Source organism: Microtus ochrogaster, linkage group LG10 (genome assembly GCF_000317375.1).
Source record: "Microtus ochrogaster isolate Prairie Vole_2 linkage group LG10, MicOch1.0, whole genome shotgun sequence".
Lineage (NCBI taxonomy): Eukaryota > Metazoa > Chordata > Mammalia > Rodentia > Cricetidae > Microtus > Microtus ochrogaster.
The window spans coordinates 16,962,210-16,975,800 of NC_022035.1; the positions used below are offsets into that span (position 1 = coordinate 16,962,210).

The window sequence follows — 13,591 nt, forward strand, 5'->3', positions numbered from 1 at the left end:
TTAAAAAATCCAACATGTGCCCATCCATGTAGTCTTGCCTGACCAGTTACTGGCATTGACTAGGGAGTAAGAAAAGGAGTTCCATCAGTCTTCTTAACAAGTTCTCTTTCCTTCACACCTAAGGATCGTGTCTCCACAATAACTATAACAGAATTCTGTGCCTAGCTCTGTCACAGCAGCACCATGAATATTAACCAGCACCATGTAACAAATGATGAAAATGATATAGCCAAATATAAACTGATACACGAAAACTTCAATAATTTCTAAAACAGGTAAATACCCCAAGTGTCATCACAGAGCCTTCATCCTGTAAATGATGGAATCAAAGGCAGAGATCCACAGCCAAAAACCAGACTGATCTCCAGGAACCCAGTCGAAGAGAGGGAGGAGGAACTATATGAGGAAGGGAGGTCAAAATCATGAGAGGGATATTTACAGAGACAACTTAACCAAGCTCGTGGGAACTCACAAAATCTAGACCGACAGCTGTAGAGTCTGCATGTGCCCGAACTAGGCCCGGCGCATATGGGAGACAGCTGTGTAGCTTGGTTTATGTGAGGGGCCCCTGGCAGTGGGACCATGATCTATTCCTGGTGCATGAACTAGTTTGTTGGAACCTATGTCCTATGGTGGGATGACTCGCTCAGCCTTGATGAAGTGGGGAGGAGCTTGGTCCGGCCTCAACTTAATGTGCCAGGTTTTGTTGACTTCCCATGGGAGGCCTTACCTTTCAGGAGAGTGGGTGGGGGATGGGCTGGAGGGGAGGTGAAAGGGTTGGGAAGAGGGCTAGGAGGGAGAACTGTGATTGGAATGTAAAATGAATAAAAAATAAATAAACCAAAAATAATTTCTGAAATAGTGCTTGTGGTCAGCACACTCATTTACTCCCACGCTTCATAATGCTTAAAGTTGTCACTTTCTTTCCAGAATTATATATAACACACAGTACTTGTCATGTACTTTAAACCTGAGCATCATGAAGGGAAATACGAGAAACACGAGAAGGATGAGAAAGAAAACAGAGGGGGTAATGACTGGCAGCAGAGCATAGTCCAGTTTATGGGCAAAGTCCGGCTCCACTGCTGGGTCATTGGAAGTCATCGAGTGATTGTGTCATTGAGTCATTATGAGAACTGAATCACTGTTCTCATAAAAACACCGATGGAGACATTAAACAAGTTCTTTGAAATGGAAGGGTACTGCATTATCATCCATCATTCCCGGTGGGCCCTACCAGAAGTCCTTGAACTGTAACTATAACAAATTACGTTCTTCTCAGTTAATGTAGACTCTTATTTTGAAATGTGAGCTTCTACCTGCTTTTTGTACTATAAAATAAACGCCTGAAGGATAGAAACTAGTTCTGTCATATCTGGTTTTCTAAAACATCCAGCACACTGCTGCAAATAACAGAATGCCTTAATCTTTTCTAATAATGATAAATTTAACAATACTTTCTTATAGAAACTCCAGCATATATGGAGACTAGGTCTTCTATCACTACAGGACTATTATGTCATACAAAATTCTGGCCAAGAGAACAAAAAGTAGTATTTTTAACTGTGAATCATGAGAATATGATTGGAACTCAGCCTAAAGATGCTCTGCCAGGAATGTAAATATGTAAACAACGTTGAACTATCTGAGTCAACTGAGGAGTGGGATAACACTAGAAGCGTGTAGGCTGTATCTGGAACACAATCTATAAAAATAAAGATGAGAGGCATGCCAGCAAAATCAAAGCTACAATCCATACTCCCTACTTGTGTCACACCAGGCTGGGTCACCAACAAATGAAACTTTCCAAGTAGAGATATAGACAGAAGAAGGTGGGGAAAATCTGGGAATGCACGCCGAAGCCTTTGGGTGATAGTCAGCTAGTGGGGACATCATTCCACTGGAGGTAGCCTAGGAGCCTCACCTACTGAGGACTTAGGAGTGAGAGTTTTGGTAGTATTTGATGCAAACTGATAGCAAAGAAATACTTTCTAAAAATGATTTCCACTGACTTTTGCTGAAGGCCTTTCTGCACTGATATGTACTACTATTATTATTGAATAAATGTATAATTTAAAGAAGTTTCAGATAGCAGCAAAATTTAGAGGAAAACATGGAGATTCCAAATATCTCCTCCTCCATGTATATACAAGTAGTTTCATTGCTGATATTTCCCAGAAAGATAATACATTTGTTACAAATAATGAAACTCATATACATATTATTATCATTCAAGAACCAGAGTTTAATCCAGAGTTTCTTCTTTATGCTGTATATTTAATGGGTTTTAACAAATGTGTGATGACATGATTCTATCTTTTAGTACCATAGAATTCTTGTTTCCTGCTGTATAATTAATGTACTGTTCCCTACTTCACCTCTCGTACACTTTAACCTCTGGTAACCACAGATCTTTTTATTATCTAGGTAGCCTTGACTTTTCTAGAATATAAAACTTTTCTAGAATATAAAACTTTGTTGAAATTCTAGACTAGTCAATATTTTCAAATTTACTTTTTCACACTCATTCACAGGGACTTCAACTGTTTGCCTAAATATTTTTATAAATCGATAGCATATTTTTGTAGTCCTGAATAATATTCGGTCACATATGGAAGGATACCTTGATTTCTTTCAAGATTTAGGAACAGTAAGTAAAATGTTACAAGCTTATACATGTAAGTTTGTATGGTCATACGTCTTCAACTTTTTGAGGGGGGTAGATACCAATGGATGCTCTGTGGTGGGCTGTAGATGTGGGACAAGAATATTTAGCTAAGATGAGTATACCTGACTTTTGTAAAATTACTGTCCCATTTTTCTTCTGCATCAGTGTTGATTGAGCATTGTTGAGGTCCACATTATTGTTAATGCTTTGTGCTTTTAGTCTTAGGGATTTTAGCCATCCTTATAGATCATTTCTCCACTTTCAACAATCCTCAGTCGCTTGTTATTCTTTGTCTAGGGTGGGGGCCCATGAGATTTCCTTATTCTATGTTAGCATATCTATTGGTGTCATCCTTGATTATGTCTTGTTTAGGCAGTTATGTTCTTAAAACTTCACGGTGTAGCTGTTGCCCAGTTTTTAATTGGGTTGTTTGTTTTTAAATTATTGAATTTTTAGAGTTCCTTATATATTTGAATAATATTCATCTATCAGAATCATCCTTTACAAATATCTTCTCTTGATGTGCGACTTGTCTTCTTATCCTCATGACATTGTCTTTCTCAGGGAAGAAACTTTTAATTTCAGAGATCTTGGCTGATAGTTTTTCATTGTTGGCACATGAAAAAGTAATTGAGTTCTCTATAGTAATTTTCTTCTGTTAACATATCATAATTGCCTATTAGCTCAGGAATTGGTTTATTCATTTAAATTTTCTATACACTTAGTCATATTATTTTTTAAAAAACTGATTTTTTTCATGAATAACAAGACCCTTTTAATTCATCTTGTTCTCTGTTGCATTAGGTATGATTCCCTTTACTTTTGAAAGGTGATTTGGTTCTTCTCCACAAGACTGTTTAAAAAAATTCACCCTGATTTTATTATGAACACAAGATTTCTGAAACTAGATGTTATTCTTTCCAGTGTTACTTTACAAGGTAAGGAAGTTCTTTTTCCCTACATGACATCTTTTAGATTCTGCCTTCTTTTCCCCAACATTCAGTTTAGACCCCCCCCCCCCCAACCTAGCTCTACTCTGCCCTATCACAGGCCAAAGCATTTTCTTTATTCATTAAACAATTAAAGCAACACGTATAAGAAGGACTTCCCACACCATTAACCATTAGTCTAAACAGAGCTTTATATTTATGAATATATTCAATAACAATGGCTTGTTCTTCTTTGGCAAAACACCAAACGACAAACGATGCCAGTACCATGTGAGGGCCTGGAGGACCTGAGGGCTCAGGATTAGATGGCTCCAGCCCCTTCTGGGAAGGATTCCACAGCTGTTTCAGGGGCTGAGGTTGCAGTTGTGGTCACTGCCAAAGTAGAGACCATGGCCATGATTGAGGCTACGAGGCTACTGGAGGTGACCACAGCTGAAGACAAGGAGAACATCATATCATCAAGCTGGGCTGCCTAGTCAAAGACATGAAGACCAAGCCCCTGAAGGTCATCTCCCTGCCCATTAAGGAATCCGAAATAACAGACTTTTCCTGGGAAGATCCCTAAAGGATGAGGTTCTAAAGATCATGCCAGTACAGAAGTAGACTCTGGCTGGCTAGCAGAGCAGATTCAAGGCTTTCATTGCTATTTGGGACTAGAGTGGTCATGTTGGTTTGGTGTTAGGAGCTCCAAGGAGGTAGCCACTGCCATCTGAGGGCCCAACATCTTTGTCAAGCTTTCTAGTATCCCTGTGCAGAGAGGCTACTGGGGGACAAGAGTGGCAAGTCCCATACTGTTTCTTGCAAGGTGACAGGCTGCTGTGGCTCTTTGTTGGTGCATCTCATTCCTGCCCCAGAGGCACTAGCATCGTCTTTCCTCCTTTGACCAAGAAACTATTGATAATGGCTGAGATTAATGACTGCTACACATCAGCCAGGGACTGTAATGTCACCCTGGGGAACTTTGCCAAGGCCACCTTTAATGCCATCTCTAAGAGCTACAGATATCTGACTCCCAACTTTTGTAAAGAGACTGTGTTCAGAAGTATCCTTATCAGGAATTTACTGATCATCTTGTGAAAACCTGCACCAGAGTTTCTGTTCAGAGGACCCAGGGCCTGGCTGTAGCTGTCACAGAGGGGGTGTTATGTCAGAAAAATTAAATGAATTAAGTCTATTAAACACACACACACACGCACACAAACCAAGAATCTTTGTTTATAGATAAAATCCTATATATGATCACTAAAGACAAATGACAATTTTCCAAAAATATCTATGACCTTTGAAAGTTAAACTCAAGAGAGGAAATTCCTGTCATCTCTGTAAACCTTATTTAAGTCTTACAGAAGACAGTATTGTAAGTTGCATTAATTACCATTCTTATCCTCTTATTTCATTTCTTGTAAGTTCTTATTTAAAACAACTGGAGAGATGGTAATGATGGAATCAATAACCTAGATTTCTAAGAGAAAATCAGCCACACAAAGCAGGCACCCATATCAGCAGGCCACAGCTGAAGCTCTGGTAGTATTTATGCCTCTAAGTTCCTGAAAATACTCAAAAGATGTTATAATAACAAAGCCCTCATCACCTGGCTTTATTTTAAGAGTGGCCACTTGTTTGTTCATGGCTGCCCAGACCTGAAATAACCACTCAGAAATATATCCCTTCCCCCTTTTTAAAAAAAGCTTTCTATTAATTAAAAAAACTCTATGTAGCCCCAATTGACCTAGAATTCTCTATGTAGACCAGGCTAGACTCAGACTCACAGAGATCTACCTGCCTCTGCCTCTCAGGTGCTGGGTTTATAGGTATATTCTACCATACCTTGTCAAAAGCACATTTCTTAAGATTTAAAATAATTTGTGTCAGAGGAAACAATATTCTGAAAAACATACAGCAATTTTTCAAGGCTTCCTGTTTAGTACTAGGGGCTGAAGGCCTTGGCACTGAGTCAACTCTTGGTGTGGGATTCCCCTCTATATGATGTGAATATCAGTGGTTAATAAAGAAGCTGTTTGGGGCCTGTGATAGGGCAGAACCAAGTTAGGCAGGGAAGACTGAACTGAATGCTGGGGTCAGGGAGAAGCCATGTAGCCCCACTGGAGACAGACACTGAATGGAACCTTGACAGTAAGCATGTAGTGATACACAGATTAATAGAAATGGATTGTGTAAAAGCTAAACAATAAGAAGCTGAAGTTAATAGGCCAAACAGTGATTTAATTAATACAGTTTCTATGTGGTTATTTTGGGATTGAACAGCCAGGAACAAAAAAAAATGTCCTTCTACAACAAATTGACATGCCAACATGGGTAACTACATCCACATAAAAGCCTGAGAGAGCTTAAAAAAATTCTTGACACAAAAGAACAGAGTTAAGCATGACTTAAAACTGTGGCTCCTTTAAGAGAGGTTTTCCTAATTCAGCAGTAGCAGGGAAAAAAAAAACAACAACAAACAAAATCCACACAGTTTCAAAACGGCAGCTTCCTGGGCTGTGTTGCCACTACAAACTCTGGATTTTTCAAGAGACCAAGCAATTAAATGGGGTTTGTGAGCAATGGTTACAAACTGCTTAAAGGTGTGACATAGACCCACTGCATACCTGAAACTGTGGTGTTGTGCATGGCTTGCAGAGGCAGTGAACATGCCTCTGTTTATTTGATGTAGTAATTTTTGGGAGACCTTTCAGGTGATATTGGTCAATCAAACCACATTAGTCTGGCAGGAGACCATAGGTTCTCATTCTCTGTGGAAACAAAAAATTTTTTGTTTTGGGCTGGGTGGAGACAACATACAAAGCAGCCTTGGTCCTAGTCACTCTAGCGCTTAGCATTTTAAAAAGTGCTCCTGGTATCTTGACTTCAAAATTTGGGTCTAAGGATATGTTGCTTTGGAAAAGAAGTTCTTTTTTTGTTTCCACAGAGGATGAGAAAAATCTATGAACTCCTGCCAGACTAATGTGGTTTGATGGACCAATGTAAGTGAAGGCATATTTGATAGGTACGCTAAAATAACAAGACCAGCTCAAAACAACAGATATAATTTAATAATTGAAAACGGGGAAACACAGCCAGAGTAAAAGTTCAGATGTCCAAACAGGTCAGGTGAACACCACGCAGAGAGCCTGTCTTTCCTGTTTATCTACCTGGCTCCAGGTGGTCACACCCAAGCCAGATGTGATTGGCTGAGCTTCCCCATCATCTCCTCTTTTTGTCTAAACAAGATGGAACCAAACCCAATACAACTATATACAATAGGAACCAATACCAAATATAAAATTAGAAGCAATAAACAATATTAAGCAAGAAACACATAACAAAAGTTTTACTAAACATTCTATTTCAAGGAGTCTAAACAATGTATTGATATTAAGTTTAGCTAAATTATGAGGAGGGTAACTATAATTATCTAATCTTCAACTCCATCAAAGATCTGAGAAGGGAAGTAATATTACTTGAGTAAACAGAAATTACAATTGAGAAACTTCCAAAATGTGCAACAAATGACAGAGACAACTGACTACCTGGGCAATCACCCAAGGTCTCATTTGCAATGTTGAGGCAACCAACGTTGGCTAAGGCCTAACGTAACTGACATACCGTTTTCAAAGGCAAGAAACTTTTTAGAACTATCTTACCCTGCCTTGGCAGGATATGACAGTTTTGTTTTATCCATTTATGGATACTCTGTATCTCTGTCAATGGTTGAGGTGTGGGCTTTAATTTTCCCAAAGGCCAGTTCTGCCAAGAAGAAAACAAGCTCCAAGTGGAGTGTCTTTGGTGCTCAGCAATTTCTTGGGAATAGATTGGTGTTGCCAGGAGCGCTTGTGTCTCAGTACCACAGAACTCTAAATTAGCTTAAATGTCATTTCTTACAGCTCTTTGAAGAGGTTGAAGATTATACTATCTATACTGAATATAATCTCTATGTATCTAAAGAACCTGATTAGCCTAACTATAAATATGACAGACATAGATGACTATTGACCTATAATTCTCAATACCTATCTAACTTAAAGACTAAGAGAATAAACAACTATACAATATATGAGGACAATGACCTCCAAATGTAAACAATGTATATCATTATATAAACAATATATAAGTATCTTAATCAGAGGTAGAAATGTATACTGCAATATGGTAAATATATATCAACACTATATATATATGTATATATATACACACACACATCAATACATAAAAAATATTTTAAACAGAGGTAGAAGCATACTCAGATATTTGGCGATACACAGATGAATAGAAATGGGTTAAATTAAGATGTAAGAGGTAGCCAATAAGAAGCTAGAGCTAATAGGTCAAACAGTGATTTAATTAATAAATCTGTGTGGTTATTTCAGGGCTGAGCAGCCTAGAACAAACAAGTAATATCCTACAACAATTTCTTACACCTGAAAACCATTCATCCAATCCTGTGAACCAACTCCCTGGGTGCTATGGAAAAATCTCCTTGTACATTGTAAAGATTTGTTACTCTAATTGGTTTAATAAAATGCTGATTGGCTAGTAGCCAGTCAGGAAGTATAGGTAGAGCAACTAAACCAAAGATGATGAGAAAGAGAAGGGTGAAGTCAGGAGTCATCAGCCAGATGCAGAGGGATCCAGGGAAAAGAATGTGCCATGATAATGAAGGTACCACCGTGTAGCAGAGCGTAAATAAGGAAATGGGTTAATTTAGTTGTAAGAGGCAATTAGTAATAAGCCTAAGCTATTGGCCAAGCATTTTGGGACACAAGTCTAATACTCCTGTGTCAATGCAATATAGCCCTGAAAGTAATTTTAGTTCTCTAGTTTACAACAACACAGAACAGACACCTCACTAGCAAAGAGTACTTAAACACAGCCTAAACTCAAATTGTAAAACAAACCATCAACCTATATGGATCATAAACCACTATGGTTCAAGGGTGACTCAAATTCAGGCTTGAAATGGAACTCACCACTACCCTTAGAAGTCCCAATGAATATGTTCAATACTCAAGATGGTGGTTGTAATGATTAGCAAGAGATACAGATTCAAAGACACTGATCCCTGAAAAAATTATGGGCAAGTAAATATAAAAGAAGACACATTTTGTGCATTTTTTTAAAAGAAGTCATCATTCCTTCCAACTGTCCTCTCTTTGTAGAAGTTTTCTTCCTGGGTGGGATAGTTTGATCCCTCAAAGCTTATGTAAGCTGGATAAAAGAAAGTCTGGGATTGTAGTGCTCCTTGAATCTTTGGCCAGTCAATTCTAGATAATTCTTTGCAATAACCCTTTACAGTGTTGTATTTTTCCCTTTGTTTTTCATATCTTTGCTTTTTTTCTCTGCTTTAGTTAATTTCCTCAGGAAGATCTCTCAATCCACTCATACTCTTCACTTTTCAAGACTTTCATTTCTGCATATTGAGCCTTAGTCATACAAGTTCAACCCTGTTTCTACTTATTCTTCAGTATAATTCTATTTTTGCAAACTTTCAAGAAAATTGTACTTTATATCCTCTAGTTGGTGGTCATGTGTTAAGTCTCTGCTGATCTCATTCTGTGTACATTGTTTCCCCTGGTTCCCAGGCATGGCTCTTCTTTTCTTGACTGTACCTGTTGTCTTCAGTGACATTCATGTCACTACTTTATTTGTGAGAGATTTAGAGGCTTGATGCATTACTTACCTTATGTGTTTGTTTTATTTTTGTTTGTTTTTCTCCAAACGCTTAGAAGCAGCATCTTGGAACCATATCAAGCCAAATTCTAGCCCACAGACACTCATGAGAATTCAAGCTAAATATGCCATAAAATCAGGTTGTTTTTATTCATCCTATGAGAGTGTTGAACTGACATTCTACATTGTCTAGGACACACATTAAATTCATCACCAGAGATTTTTTATTTAGTTGTTTTTGTTTAGTTTTGACATAATATATTGTAACATAGCTCAGGCTGGCCTCAAAATTAAGTTTTTTGCCTCAGTCTCCCAAGAAGTGTGGCTACACGTCTATCTATGCTGCTATTCTGGGCTTATCAAGAGTTGGAAGCATTAGCGACTTAATCTTTTGGTATGTTTCAGGGTCCTGACAGAATGTTATGGCATATTCCATTTTTTTTTCTCTTTGGGAGTGGCAGCTTGATGTAGAAAAACTGTCATCTTTTGCCATGTCTTTCATCAGCTCTATATTTCCAACGCTCATAAAATCCAAGGCTCAGATTCACAAAGTCAAGTGAATTGTTTGATCTTGGGTTTTAACTTAGACTCTGGATTCTTGATTTTCCCTTACAAGTTCAGGTCATAGGTTGAACCAAAAATATAATTTAAAATATTTTACCTGTTGTTTTTGGTTTTCAGAAATACACTAAGTCTGGCATAGTACAAAACAGGAATTGTATTAAAGACTGAGGAGTGACAGGTCATTTTTATCGCTCTCACTGAGAGTTATTTCAACTCTTTGCCATTGGCAAAATAGGCACTGTCTGATAATCTTTTGTACGTTTTAACATTCTTCAGGAGTCAGAACAGAATAAGTGTCAAGCATTCCAGTATACTGATCTGGGAGCTCAGCCAATCACATTTTGCTTGGGTGTGGTGACCTGGTCCCCAGGGAAGAAAACCTGGAGTTTCAGGTACGCTCACTCTCTGCTCACAGTATTTGCCTGACCCATTTGGACATCGGAACTTTTACTCTGGTTGGGTGAGTTTCCCCATTTATCAATTATTAAATTATATCTATTGTTTTGAGCTGGTCTGTTTATTTAAGCATACCAGTAGAATGCGCCTTCAAGTATACAATGTTTGCTTATATGAAAATATCCTATGTGACACAGTATAATGTACAATGAATATACACAATAAAAATGTAAAATAAATAATAATAAAATACCAGCAATAAAATAACAAAAATGATGATGAAAATGTTGGGGACTGAGAGAGAGCTCAGTGGTTAAGTGTTTTCTACACAAGCATCCTGGAGTTTAGATTTTCTAGAACCTATGTAAATGCTGGGTGGGAGTGGCAGCCTCTGTAATTCTAGCCTTCTGAAAAGGCAGATCTTGAGAGAAAATTTGCCTGCTTAGCCAGACTAGCTGTATCTGTAAGTTCTTGGTTTGATTAAGAGACATTACCTATGGCCTCATACAATGCTAGTTCATTTGACTCCAAGAGACACTTACAGTGAATAAGATGTGACATGAAAGAATGAGTCTCAACACCAACCCCGGGCCACTGCACATGCAGCCATGCACATATATTGACATACATATGTGCCCCAAACATGCAAACATGCTCACACCTACAAACTGGTAAAATAAAAGAGGAAAACAAACAAAAAAATGAAGTAGTAATGATTTGCTGGGGAAAACTGCAAAGCAGGAGCAGACAGGGAGCATTCACACAAAGTCAAAAGATAGAATAAAGAAAGAGAGGTTTGGTAAGAAGTCCTGATTGTTTCATTGCTTCTAGAACATCTCATCCATATCAAGGGGTTCCCCAGGAAACCCTTGGAAAGGAGTTTCACTGTGTGGAAATGGCCATGCACCTGATACTCACTCTAGTGTTCAGCTGAGATGTTTGGTAGTGATCAGATTGTTTATACGTGATTACATATATAAACACAAGCACATTTTAGTAATGAACGTACACCTATAGAAATGGCTATCATACTCCATTATTGGCTGGAACTACCTTGGGGGAGTATAGTCTTAGCCTCCATGCTACAGCAGCTCCCTGTGGTAAAGGAGATGGATGCTGTCAGCTTAATACATTCCACAAAAGAAGAGTTCTCAGCCTTCCGTGGATACATGCTGGGCTTGCTGTCCCAAAGAGCTTGCATTAGGCTCCCTTGTATCTTTTTTACTAGAGTGCTTCATGTTTCCCCTGCAAATGCCTTGGACTTAGGATACACTGAATGAGCTCTCTCTTTCTCTGAGTAACCTTACCCCTGAGTAGTCACTTGTATCCTAGCCATTTTATATTGCAAAACCTTTCTTATTAGCATATAAATCATTCTAAATTTAACCTCTATTCCTACTAGAAAAGGCACATGTTCAATATATCCTATTTCTCCTTTAGCACTGTAAAAGCTTAGAATACTAATGGATCTCTCACCGACTTTTCATTTCCTCCTACTTTCCTGTTATAAACTGCAAATATTGACTCTCGGTGCCAACGATTGCTTTCCTTGCTCATGCTTCTTTCATTTCCAAGTCCATGCAGCCATCTTATAAAAGGTACTAGATGGGTGTTGTAAGGAGCTGCTAGTTAGTTCCTGGCTGCTCAGCCCCCAAATAATCACACAGGAACCATATTGTTTAAATCACTGCTTGGCCCAATAGCTCTAGCTTCTTATTGACTCTTTTGTCTTAATTCAACCCATTTCTAGTAATCTGTGTATTGCCACAAGGCTGTGGCTTGCCAGGTAAAGTTCCAGCGTATGTATCTGGTGGGGCTACATGGCTACTCTCTGACTCGGCCTCCTTTCTCCCAGCATTCAGTTTAGTTTCCCCCACCTACTTCTGTTCTGCCCTGCTCTGCTCTGGGTTCAAAGCAGTTCTTTATTAATCAATGGTAATCACAGCATACAGAGGGAAATCCCACATCACAACAAGATTACAAATATTGACTCTCAGAGTCAGTCATTATATAGACATAGCTGATCACACTTATCCACCAAGTCATTTTGGGCACCAAATCTATCATTATTTCATCTCTATTCATGAAAACACAAAGTCCAACTTTAGTATGTTCTGTAACTATTAGACGCTTCGGGCAACTTCATTTAAATTAGTTCAGAAGTCTAAATTCTACTATAATGACAGTTATTTAAAATTCTCCTTTAGAGTTTTAGTTTCAAATGTCAGATCAATTAAATAAGACATTTATATAGTTGCTTGCATTCATTACTGAATAATTTCCTTAATCTATAACTATTTGCAAGGTACTCTTCTTAATTACTGACCATGCAGCAGCTGTGCTATAATCTAAAGGTTTTTTTTTGGTTATTTTTAGTTACTGGTCTTAATGCATAAAAGTCTCATACTAATCGTGCTGAATTTTAAAAATAAAATACTCCCTCCTATTTTTAATGCTTTCAAAACAAGAATTTATAGAGAAGACAATTTGGAGGAAAAGGCTTTAATTGCATTAATATGATCTTTTTCTTTTTTAGATTACATAATTATTATTTTTATCTATTTTATTTCCAATCACTAGAATTTAGAATTTTTCAAGCATCAATGAAATAAGCTCATGTTCACTGATTTATTCAATTTGTCTTTCATTTAGCTCCTTGTAATTTGAATAAAAAGAAAATTTTCTTCTCATGTGGGAATGAGTTTGAGAATAGATTTTAAAAACAAATATTAAAAAATAGAGAATAAATATTTTTACAGAGAGTGCTCAGTTCCTTTTCCCCCATCTCATCCCATTCATATATGATGGAAAATTCCATGAAACTTTTAAAAAATGTATTTCAAAAGTTCTTTCTCATACTGATTTATGTCCTTAAATTTCACCATGGACTGCTCAGAACCCAGGTCTGTCACCACAGTTTTATGTGAGAATTGTTCTTGTTGTCTCTCAATATTTTGTTTAAAATTGTCTTTACATTGGCAAGTGTGGAGAGTGGGGTAATAGCAGGTAATGTGGTAGACATGAGTGAAAGGACCTCTCATGAGATGATGGTAGGGGGTCGACAGCAAGAGCAGTTTTAATAGGTTCTGTAATAAAATGAGGAGTGTGATTAAAAATTGCTGGATCTCAGCTACAAAACAAAATCATTACAACAAAGAAATTACTAGAAGATCCATGAAAAGGGGACCATTTCATGTGTCCCTCTGTGATGGCTAATTGTGGTTGTCAACTTGACTGAGAAGGTGACATGTTAAAATCCTTGGATTATTAAGTCAATACTTTTAATAAAATCTAAAAAGTGGTTTTCAAATATCAGCTTTTCACAGATGCCTATGACCTCCATTTC

The 13,591-nt window shown here is 37.8% G+C and overlaps 1 pseudogene; it reads left to right on the plus strand.

Moving 5' to 3' along the window:
• The first annotated feature begins 957 nt into the window (after positions 1 to 957).
• LOC101984218 lies at positions 958 to 4,778 on the plus strand (annotated as a pseudogene).
• Positions 4,779 to 13,591: the final 8,813 nt, after the last annotated feature.